Genomic DNA, 13,009 nt, shown 5'->3' on the forward strand with positions numbered 1-13,009 from the left:
CTGTGAACTAACGGTGGTGGAAACTGTTCAATGTTCACGCCATGGTGTTATCAAAACCAGGAACTCATTTATAGCGGCTATCGTCGACTTAGTAAAGGTGTATGAGGATAAACGGGTATTAGAGTACGAATGCCTGTAACTTTGCATGCAACTCACACAAATTGAAACTACCACCTTTTTGTCAAATTTATCCCAATGTCTCAAAATTTCTTCGTACTGGTCTTTGCTTGTTTTTAAGATATTCACCTATGATTGTTCATAAACAAGTAACTTACAGACGTATAGGCTCTCTCTCTGTGTTCAAGTGACAAGTACACTAGCATTAAAAATTACCTGATTTAAAAAAATGCACCAAGCCCATATTTGCTCATGTCATGTGTTACCATAATTAAACAGCTTATCAACTTCTATACATAAAGTGCTTGCTATCGTACACATAGCTAATCAGTAAGGTAACCGAACTAAAGGTCTGTGGACCTTTCACCAGTCCATTAACCGTGTCTTTCCCGTCCCTAGACAGCCTCGAGGCTTCGGCTGAAATTATTATGCGCCGTAGCCTCAGTGTCATCCCAAGGTCTTCGCTATCAGATAGCAAAAATAAAACAGCAATAAAAGTAGCTGCCTTCTGTCACCTAGCAACACTAGAGTTAGTATTTATCGCCTAGCAACACTGTCTTGTTGGTGGTAGTAGCAAATATTCAAACAAAAACTTCGGAGACTGAAGTGAAGAGGGGTTCCGTGTTAACAGCAATTGAACACGGTTCAGTCGGTCCTATAGACGTCCGTTTTGAAACCGGGGACACTCATGGTCTCGAAAACATGAAGTGGTTGTGGTGCCCAGCATGTAATGGAAAGGGAACCTGGTTAATATCCATAATCTGGACACAGTGGGAGACACTGACGTCAACCCCGGGAAGAGTTTTCTTTATAAGGGACTCACAACCTGGAATCGACTTGCCCAGAGACAGGGACACAAGGATCCTCTTGCGGTGCCCGGTGCCTTTGCGTCGGCCTTTGGAAATTCAACGAAAACGGTGTGATTCTCGTGCCAGACCGTACCCATGTCCGCAATGATAGGACGAAAGAATTCACAAGTTCTCATAGCGACATGAGAAATACAATTGTTTGAAGCCCGTTTTCTGTACAGCGATAACTTGACAAAGGCAAACATACCCACTGATTTGTGAACAATTTTGGGGAAAGATAAAGACTACAGGATTAAGACCTACAGAAAATCGGGATGTTAACAAAACACTTTTTGCAACCAAAGCGACCACGGCTGAATGGATATCGGCTACAGTGTGGTTGAGAGAGGAGATGGGTGCCACCAAGCGAACAAGCACAAAGAAAAAATCATGACTAGTCAAAGCAAACAAAACATCATGCCGGATCGGTCTAGACCCGGATTAACAACGACCGCCCACCCCTACGGCATACACCAGGGTAGAGTGGAAAAAAATGTACTACTATCCGAAACCACATCACGATTGATTTCGCTATGAGAGGGAACGTTCATTGGCGCAAGGAATGCATGTACACTTCACAAAAACCATGAGCTGAAACAATACAGACAGGATACTGTGGACTGGTAGAAGTAAGATGGACGGGGTGTAGAGAGACAGTAACTAAGGCCACACGTTCAGGTACAGCGAAGAGGAAACCAAAAACGAATATGGCGTGGGTTTCCTTGTACGTAAGGAAATGATCGGAGTGATCAGTTGTTCACTCATCAAGGTTGATCTCCAAACAATGTCACAATTGTTCAACTTTATGCTCCAACTATCGCGCACATCGATCCAGGAAGTAGAAGTTCCACGAGGAGTTGGAGAGAATCCTGAAAAACTACTCCAAAGGGATGGCTTCGTCGTGTTCTGCGATTGGAACGCTACGAAGTATTTCAGTTATGGGAAGGAACAGTAGGCCAACTAGGATTTGGAGAAAAGAACGACAAAGGCCTTAGGTTCAAAGACTTTGCACAGAGTCACAGACACACCTTAGACAAGACCCTGTATTCTCACAATGAACCGAGGAGAGCCGACCATGAATTCCCCAGACTGTTTAATCCATGACCCAGATCGAATACCTCCTACTGCCGAAACGTTTCAAATCCAGCATCAACAAGGTCCAGACGAGGTCGCATGCATGTGCAGACATAGGCAGTGAGCACAGTTGGAGCTGAAGGTAAGTGCCTTCAAATTTGCCTTCACCTGCACAAGCTGCGAGAGCCAAACGTTGCTTATCTTCTGAACTCGGTCGCCACCCAGGAAACCCTGTTACCAATGAAGAAACGCCGCAAGTTGGTCTGGTTCGGCTATGTCTGAAACCCTCCTCCAAAGCTCCTAGTAAGGAGGACGGCGCCGAGGCAGACAAAGAACTGGACAGTGAACGTGAAGGAGTGGACCGGCTACTCTATGCAGACTGAACACCGCGCGTAACCGCCACGTGGCACATCCGGGCATTAGCAGCATCTAGTCAGGTGACTCCCGACCTCCTACACTAACGACCGGTACTGGCGGGCCAGCTTTCTGGCAGGACCAGCTGGTACCAGTCAAGGGTTAAATGATGACGAGTTTCTATGAAACCATAATACCTAGAGAAAACCACCAACTGGGACCCCTGAGAGAAAAGTATCGAAACCGAGATCCGAACCCGTGACACACGATTCTTAATTGTCGTGGCTACAGGTAGTAACTGCTCCACTAGCCACCCCATCTCAATGATTTGTATTCCTTTTGCAAATCCCTGTCAGGGTCCAAGTCTCAGTGCAAGAAGGAGTCTGGGATGAATGGGGAGGGCGGATAGAGCAGTTTTGTGGGTTGGTTGTGGAGGCGGTCTAGTGTCTTGCGTCTACAGAAAGCTGTGTGGAGGCGTGTGATAGGTTGCAACTTGTCTAAGTCCAGACAATGATACCAGTAAAACGTATGTGAACTGTAACTGCACCCACTTAAATACAGTTCGTCGCCTTGAGCTGTGTCGGAATGAATATGGACGTTTGAGAGGTAGTTTGAGATGAAATGATTTGCTGCTCTTGGGGGTAAAGGAGAGGTGGAAGACACAGTCTTAGTCCGCTTTCTCATGCTTAGAAAATCTCTGTTACTGAAACAGATGTCAGAGAAGCGGAAACAACTGTCGGAATAAAATATTGTTTATAACAAAATAAATATATGGGTCTCGTCAGCTAACATACGATGAGTCATTAAATGTTCTCTGACTGTACACATGCACACACACATATATGTGGGCGTACACACGCACAGCCCACCCACACACACCCACACACACTAGTACACACTTATGTATAGAGTAGCTTATTTATCCATGCATTCACTCGCTCTCCCTGTTTTATTCTGTGCAGACATCTGAATGCAAGCTGGTGTATGAAAGATGTCGTGCAGAGGATTAGGTGACAAACACACACAGTTGCATCACGACTCCAGCCCACACTAGAAACAGCGAAAAGCAAATTTATTTAATAAACAGGTTTATGACTCAGCGATTGCTATCAGAAGCTTGGGGGCTGCCTGCCTTCGGGGGCAGGGTTAATACAGCCACGAGAAATAAGAGAGGGAGAGAAGCTGACAATACAAAGAAAAAAGTTGACTACAAAAATAATATCTAATGTACAAAATGTGCTTTAAAGTTATTAGTTTTCTTTGTTGTCTTCAAGTTGCAAAACAGTCTGTAATGTAATCACTATAAAATAAAAGGTATAAGAAATTAAATTAGTACTTACAGGTTTTAATGTGGAATTTAAAATGGGTGTTCTTTTTAACATTTTAAAATGACAGGCACATTACACTTTGTTTTATCACGATCTTAAAAGCGTGCCCTGCCTCTCAAATAGACATTTTACAGCCAAGAATAAAGAACTAACATTTTATATCGCTTTTTTAAATCAAGATATATTACACAGGTGCTCAGGACTTTTAAAAACTAGAGCTTACCTTTTCAACCAGACTTCCCGTCATCTGTAAATGTACATCTGTAGTTGTCGTCTGCTTTGAGTAAACCATTGTCCGATCATGTTATGGTCAGTTTGTGTTTGCTATATGATAATATCTTTTCAGCATGAGAGGTTTGTCTGTGGATTTGAGATTAGACAACTTCAAACTTTGTCAGTATAAAACGGTTTTGCGGTAACGGACAACTGTAAAACCAGGTGGACAGTCAATGTAGGGGGTGAGGGGTGGAGGTGTCTTGAATGAAGAGATGGCAAAGACGAGACATTCGTAAGAAGCAGGACTACTTCGCGAACGGACAATCCAGAGGGATGGTAGGATTTTTTATTTATTACTTTTCTTTACTGTCCCAAGAAGGAAGGGACTAGAAAAAAATATGATGCCTCATAATTGGATAACAGATTGGCCCAGTTACGGGTGGTGTTTGCCACCCGATGATTATTGATGAGAGTGGAGAGGAACGTGACATTTCAGAGGTACGTGACGTGTCCTGGAGATGGCTGCCGGGTCACATGAGTGCGTTCTCTTAGATGACACTCGACAGTCGACATCAACGATAGTTCCTGTCAGATGGCACTAGACAGTCGACATCACACGATAGTTCCTGTCAGATGACAGAAGACAGTCCACACCACATGACGCTGCAGGTCAAAAGGTTCAACACCAGACATTAAAGTTACTGTCAGTAGTGTTGCATCTGACTGATATCTATCGATGGTTGGTAAAATTATATTTAAAAAAAAATTAGATTGTGTCTGATCTTTTACATCAAGATTGACTTTCTCAAGTTGTCATGTTGAAAATGATGCCCTCAAGAAAACAACAACAATAATAATAATATTGTTTATACATTTTTAAGGTGACTAACCTATGGACAAATCCTCACTGACATAGTCATCAGTAACAGACAAACGAAAGAAACATTAATAATACAGTCAAGGATGAGTGAAAATGTCAGAAGAAGTATACTTGAAGGGTAATTTCTCAAAGGTCTGTTACTGAACGCAACACGTTGATGAAACTGTGACAAGATAATTTAGTTTTCTTTTTCAAGCTCAAAAGTTTTCTTCTTCTTGTTAACTCTTGCTTCACAACCCCGTCTTTGCTTATCCGTTTCACAAAGGGATGATGCAAGTGAAGAGTGAAAGAAGTTTTTTTTTCTTTTTTTACCAGGGAAACTAGCCTAGAAGACAAGTGAAGATTGAATGTTAGTAGGTTAATCAATAGCTACGACAACCTTTTCCTTCTTTCTTCCACAAAACCCTGACTTGCGTCAAAGGTGTGACTGGTCGAACTGATATGTGCAGAGCGCAGCATCCTGTACATTCCCTACACTACACCACAACCTTGTACGGCGAGGTCACGTGATCTTAGTTCTTGCATGATCTGATCTCTTTGGACGATGAAGTCAGCTTTAAACGATGTAACGACGACAAAGATGACGAGAGTCAGTGAAATGGTGATGAGGATGACGCAGAGAAGAAATACTTTTGCTACTGATGATGATGTTAATAATAATAATTGATGATGATGATGATGATGATGATGATGATGAAATAGACACAGTTCATTGGTCTTCTACAACAAATGTCAAGTGGGAGCTTAGCTCCACCATGCAGCGAATTATTTGCAGCTGGTCATCGACCTCAAGATGTCGTCAACAGAAGCTGAATGTCGATTGTTGGTCGTCAACATAAATACAATGTCGGACAAGAAAACAAAGAACACGTGGAACACGAACCAGCTCCTGTACAGAGTGCCATGCGATGTCACAGCGACGTCAGTGGCAGGACGGATGGCCGGTCATGCCTGCCATGAGTTCCAGGCAGTCCTATAGGATGCCAACGCATCAAGATTACATTTCTTTCAATTCACATGCTTTAGACAACAAGACCTGCAGCTGGCAATAAAAACGTGGACAAATGTTTGTGTAATGGGAGGAGGGTGCAGAGGTGAAGGTTGGTGTGGGAGGGAGGAGAAGGGGGCTCAAAGGCTTCCATCAGCAGCTGTCGATGCGACGTGGAGGCTTAAACACATCAATAACGGTTGGGTTTTATACGATTTGCATAAAACCAGTTCGACAAAAAGCACTGGTGCATGCAACACACACACACACACAGAGAGAGAGACGTACATGCGTGTCAGGCTATAATCGATTCGTTGTCTAACCGAAGAGGACTGCGAAGAAGAAAAGAAAAAAAAAAGAAGAAAAGAAAGGAAAAACCTTGTCGTACACTTCGAACGATGTCAGAATAAGGGACGTGATACAAGAAAAAAAACAAAAAACAAAGAGTAATAGGATTAATAACACAGTTTATTACTTACCTTTGACATGGAACGCACACACTCACGCACTCATGCACACACGCGGACACACACACAACACACACCATCGTAGTGATCGGTAGAGAGTTTGTAACAGCTAATGCACTTTAGCTTCATCGTTATATCGAGCGTTACTCCATGCTCGAGGGTTAGAACAAGGGGAAATGGGGGCGGAGTTTGAACACAAGGCGTCTGTATAGTCCACACGCCCTCACAGTCCACACACACACACACAGACACACACAGTCCACACACACACAGTCCACACACAGTCCACACACACAGATACACACACAGGGTCTCTCGCTCGAAGACGTCGCAAAGTTTCGATCTGTGGGAAGCCGCGATTTAATTTTTTGACTGCTTCCATCAGGATGCTTATCACGTGACTACGCGCAGTCTAGGTGATTGTTGTAGGGGTTAACCTTTTAAACAGTTTGATTTTCCCACATCTCAATTCCCCCATCGACTGCAAGTGGTGAAACAGATTTAAGCCAGGTTGTATGAATTCGTGACGGAGGAGGCAAGCCCCAAGAGACCAAGGGGACGAGAGAGTAGTTTTACCCATTATCAGGTAGTTAAAAAAGGGCACGGCATGAGGGTAATACAAAGGGGTCACGGCCATTTGTTTTTAAAAGGGTAAAGGTAGTCATTTGACTTTCTGGTCCATGAAGAGTAACCTGCTAGATATAGTACTTTCCTTCTGGGGCAGGTTTTTTTTTTATGAAATGAGGTTACCATCATTTCTCACTCGCTTATCCCTCCTGCCAGCCCTCACCTGTCATGGGTTAAGGAGAGGATTATGCACCTATACAACATCTAGTTCAACCCGAAAAAGAATTTTGCACCATACGGGTTTCGAACCGACCAGTCTGCCACGGACGCCGAAGCCCTGATCACTCGGGCATCCACTTACTCAAAAAGACGTCAACAGGAGAGAAGATGGAGTTAGTGGGGGAGGGGTAGAAGAGTGAAAGACAAAAGGGTCGAGGTAACGAGCAGAAAGCCGATATAATGCAATATGGGGGAAAATAGCAAACACACAAATTGTTTAAACGTGAAATTATCGAGAATAAAACATGACGACACTTGTCATTTAAACAATAACATGTAGAAGCACCCATATCAGTGAATTTAAAGGCGAATGTCGTTTTTCTCGACCCTTCGAGAAGTGTCCCAGGGCTGTGATGAGCTTGCAGTCTTTTGCGGAGAAGCAGGATGGGCTGGCATCCTTCGACTGGCTCCGTACGAGCTCGTCAAACACAAACTTTCAAACGTCCGCGATCGAATCACTCTCTGGTACTCTCGCACTTTCTCTCGGCACGCAATCGCTGACGCACTGGGCGCACGCATGCGCAGTAATGCAGACACGCACAGGCGTCTTGCCAAAGGGCTTTCCACTTTTTTTTGTTTCTTTTATCTTTTTTTTTTCTGTCCTGAAGCAGATCTCTCCAGACTAGACAGAAGGGGAACTGGGGAGTTAATCTATAATTTAACTTAATAAACAATGGATGATAGCCGAGGCACGAAACAGAAGACTGCATTACCTGATGATATTGGATATCAACAATGGTAATATTTGTAAACAAAATCATAGCACGCTCTCTCTCTCTCTCTCTCACTCACTCTCACACACACACTTTCTTTCACTCATTTGACAGCTTGAAAAAACACTCTTCAATCGTAGCAAGGTGTTTAGTAACAGAGGATAAATTTGAGACTCCTCGTGAACTCTCCTTCATAAATTTTTCATACAGTTGTCCCCGCTGTCACCTCGGAGGGGAAGAGAGTTGAACAGTTGCCGTTGACTTGAATAACTTTCACTGCGACAGTACACACGGATATCAAATGAACTGCGTGTGATTACGAGGCTGCTCGTGAAATGTTCTGAGTGGAACTTAAAAATGAAAAGAGAGATTAGTTAACACTTCAACCCTAAGACAAACGGTAACGCAAGAATAATTATAATATTGATTGCAACATAAGAATGTTTATGACATGGCAAAAAAGAAAAAAAAGAAAGAAAGAGAAAAGAGAAAAAATAAAAAAATCCCCTCGTTTTAAAAATGAATAAAAGGATTAACAGAAACATACAATGACCAGAAACACAGCACTAGTCATTGGGAAGTTTATTATTATTATTATTATTATTATTATATATTATTATTATTATTATTATTATTATTATTATTATATTATTATTATTATTATTATTAAATTGTACCTGAAAGTATTCCCACATTTTCATCAAAGATATCATCGGTATACGAGTCATATCATCCTCCCCCTCACCTCCCCAACCAACCCTTTACCTTCTCATGTTCCCACCCCTCAGTTCCGAGTATGGATTCCTCGTGGAATCGGGAATTTGTTCAAAGACAAGAAACTGCGGGATTATTGAGAAACGGGTGTTTGTGCCTTCACCCGACAGAAGGATGAGCTAACAGAGACGTTTGTAAAAACGCATTGATCGTCGTGGTGTCGACGGCGTTGTTACAGTTGTCGTCCTCGCTGCCGGCGATGGATGATGGCTCTTGCTTGATGTGGATGGTGTCGTAAGAAGCAGCTACGTAAGGCCAAAGGTCAGTATGTGGATACTGTTGCCGTGAGTGGGTGCGAGTGGGTGTCGCAAACTGGCAAATTAAATGTTATCTTTTATTCCGGAATCCTAAGTATCAGAGCAACTGTTGGTATTGACGAAAAGAGCCAGCGGATTGTGTGAAGTAGGAAGTTCGTGGTGTGTGTGCGTGTGTGTGTGTGTGTCATGGAGGTAATCAGATAAAGGGAGAGAGAATGGGGGGATTCAAGGATGCAATGGAATCCGGATGGTGACTACACTTTGCCTTTTTATTTCACATAGTTATCTGTGGATGTTGACATTCGCATCTCAGTCCTGCCCAGTTCTACAATAAATGATTCGCAGTTCAAAGCATTACAATAAAAATATTTATCGTAAACAGAAAAACATAAAACCATTTGTAATCTTTGTTTTCGGGGTCTAGACACGGCTTTATAATTGTGGAAACAAGACGATTGTCTTTGTGTTCTTCATATTGCCCCAGGGCAACGACCTACCCTAGCTTCATAACCACTGCCTCTAGAGGTAATACACATTTAGCGAATTCGCTGTTTAAAACTAATTTTTACTTCATATACTACAACAGACGATCAGACACTAAAATTTTATGCGTGATAAAAAAACTGATGCTCAGTAAGAATTGCATTGCGGCTGACTATGAAGACAGCTGGTCAATTCCGAAACTTATAAATATTATGATTTTATTCTAATTATTTTTTTATTAACGTAAAGAATATACATACCGAACATTGATCATTGGGTAAAAGGAAAAGTGTTTGGGAAAAGGAATAGGTTTGTGAAGGAAACGTGAAATTCCAATCTCCCTGGTAAGGAAAGATGATTTTTGTCATCTGAGAAAAAAAGAGACTGCCTCTTCAGCAAGTATTGAACGCTTTGGGTGTAAGTTTTGAATGAAATGACTTCCTCTCTATATTTTTATATTCAAATCCATTTAATTTTCTCTATTTACACTGATTCGACTCTTGATCGATGACCTGTTCACAATCAAGATGGCTGTGAGCAATGTCCAACCATATCATTCCATCAGCTGACACTGGGGTCGAGTTGACGTGATCGGAGGACGAAAGAGTCCCGTGTAATTTCTCTTATTAAAGACAACATCCTCTTAACATTCAGCTTTTCCCACATGAACAGACACGAAAATAGACGAGATTCAAACTGATCCTACTCTACGAGATTCCAGTTTTATTCTGCCTTTACAATCCCTTTAAGACACTCATGCATTCATCTCTTTTTTTGCCAGACGTTGTTTTCAGTAAATATTCCTCCTACCTGCGGTGGGTTTTTCCCCTCTATCAACATAACAATTTTTCATACAGATATCTTAGTTTATTTTTCCTTTAAGGAAGGCATCCTTCCAATCTACTTGTTAGATATACGTTTTCAAACATATACTCTCACCTGGGCACGGATATAGACTTTCTCACCTGGACAGGGAATGAGATTAAAGCAGTCATGTAAATAAAATAACTACTATGGACATGCTATAACTACATATTCTTCCTTTACGTGGCCTTTATGAAGTGTGTTATTAAGTCATGGTTCAGTAATAAATCTGCGTGTTCATCTTTAACTAAACCTCCGTAACTAGTTACTTATTACAATAAATAGCTCAAACTCTAAAACTCGTTATCGCTCATGACTGTAGTAAGATTTATTTAACCTGTCGGCAACTTTTACCTCAGTAGTATGCAGGACACAACAACTCTTTGACCTTAGTATTGGGCGGGATGCAACGACTCTTTGCAAAGTTCAGTAGAACGTCCTGATGGGTTCTGCCTCGCGATGTTGATCGTCAAGCCTCGACGACGAACGCCCCTCGTGGTAGTCATGTTGTCAAGTCACCAGGCATCATGACCTGAACTCCTCCTTCTCCAGGCATTGTGTCCGCCCTGCTTGCCACCTGGCCGCAAAAAAGTCGATGGATGGCATGCTGGAAGATAAGGCTACAAGAAGCAGCGGTAGGCGGGATGGATGGATGGGTGGATGGATGAGGGGAAGGGGAACGGGGTAATGTGCTGTCTGTCGTTAGGATAGGAAGGTGGGGAGGGCAGGCGAGGATGAGAGATAGAAGTTGCTAAGCACTGGCAGTCGATAACACTGTGATGCCACCGTGGCTCGGCAAATCGTTATCACGTGCTGTCCTGCGCGAGGGATGATGAAGAGGGAGGGAAATACTCCGCTGACCTCAGGTGCGTGACCTATCGCATCCCAGCTGCGCAGCACGAGAAACTTTGATTTTTTCTTCCCTCGAAGGTCCTGCCACGCAATTATAAAAATACTGTCAAGTGTTTCTGGACAAGTCTGTGACAACGGCGACAGCTCACCGACAAGTCCCTGAGAATGATGAATGAGGCGCAAGCTTTGTTGATGTGGATACGGTTACTAGGACTTTCCCATATAATCATAAACATGTCTCTAATATAGCAGGACAGAGCAGTACAAAACCTCTGTGTGATTTCACAATTGTATTCACATAACATTGTCACTTGATATTTAAAAAAAAATAATTTAGCAAGATTTTTTTTTAGCCACGCAACTTCCTTATCAGAGTATAAACACAAGGGTCGTAATCCAGATAAAGGAAAAAAAAAAGGAAAGAGAGAGAAGAAAGTTTTAAAGATTATCTCCAGAGCGAGTCTACAATCCGAAGAATTTCACCGACTTTCCTGACAGTGACTCAGATTAGCCCGCGATACACAAAGCAGGGAGGGACCGAGCTGTCCCAGTAGATTATGATTGATGATGTAATGATGAGCACTGTGTCTCTGTTTACTGTTTACTGCACCTGCTGAATGACCTAAATGTGCTCATTAATCGTTGCCAAACAACCTCTGACAACAGATGGAACTGCATGGCTGGGCTGCATCGCATTAATAAGAGGAGATGAGGACGTTTCCAACGACGATGACAATATTGGTGTCGGTGACACGGAACATTAGTTTCTGGCAAAAAGCCAGACAATGTTTACGAAGTCGTGGAGTTCGTTGAAAAAAAGTCGTTGCTGTGATAGCTGTGTTGTTTTTGATGTACTCGTCGTATCTGTAGCAACAACACCGCAGGACGTTTGACTGAGCATTGGTTTTTCTTCTCCATACAGAAAGTATCTTTTAAATTTCAGCGGGGATCTAGACCCTAAAGACCCTTTTATGGCTTCAAAAAACAAACAAAAAAAAAAAAAAAATCCCAGGTCGTAACATTTAGGTAATCGTGTCTAGGACCGCCAGTCATGACTTTTACCTGATTAGCTCTGCACGATCGTTCCTATTAAAGGGCGAGGCAAGTCAAAAGATAAACAGTGTTTAAACAGTGGATACCGATGTTCTAAATGATTTCTGCTCACAATTTCAGGTTGAAATCGATGCCGCCATGTTTTGTTGTTGTGAGGTCATATGGACAGATTTCATTTGGTCAAACATTAATTAGGTCAATAAATAGATACTAAGAGAAAACAAACAACAAACAAACGCAACATTTATTACTGCCAGCTGTTCTCTAAGCCTTGGCTAGCTTACTTCAACAGGAAATGCCCTTAAATTGTAACAGTTTCTTGTCAAATTGTTACGAAGTAGAGTCAGGGTTATGAAATATGGAAACATGGCGGGCCCCATTGATTTCCAAGGGTTTGCATTGCAATTCTTGCATTGCCCTTTAACTTGCAATTTTTACACAGCCGGGCAAATGCAGGAGCGCGTGCAGCAACCGTTTATAAGCACATTTTTCACTCTCCATCTTTCTTCGTCTTTCTTGTCTCGCTCTTTATCTCTTTCTTAACTCTCTTCCTCTCTTTTTCTCATCACTCATCTCTCGCCGTGACCATTACTTATCGCTGTTAGTGGATTTTTTTTGGAAGTGTTTCTGGCAAGTCACAGAAAAATAAGCATGAGTTGTTTTAGTAAGCTTCGTCTGTCTCGCTTAGAAAAAAAGAATGAGTCATCAGTTAACACGTTGACATCTTGCTTGCTTAACAAGCACTGTGTTTTACAGGATTTTACAACAGCAACCTGTCAGCACGAGTTGGTCTGAACTAAAGTGTTTCAGTTTTCCAGCTCAGGTAAAATCAGACCAGGAAGACGGAATAAGCTTGTACACGGAACTTCACCTTTATCTCTGTAATCGCTTTAAA

The sequence above is a fragment of the Pomacea canaliculata genome, linkage group LG1 (genome assembly GCF_003073045.1).
Source record: "Pomacea canaliculata isolate SZHN2017 linkage group LG1, ASM307304v1, whole genome shotgun sequence".
NCBI lineage: Eukaryota > Metazoa > Mollusca > Gastropoda > Architaenioglossa > Ampullariidae > Pomacea > Pomacea canaliculata.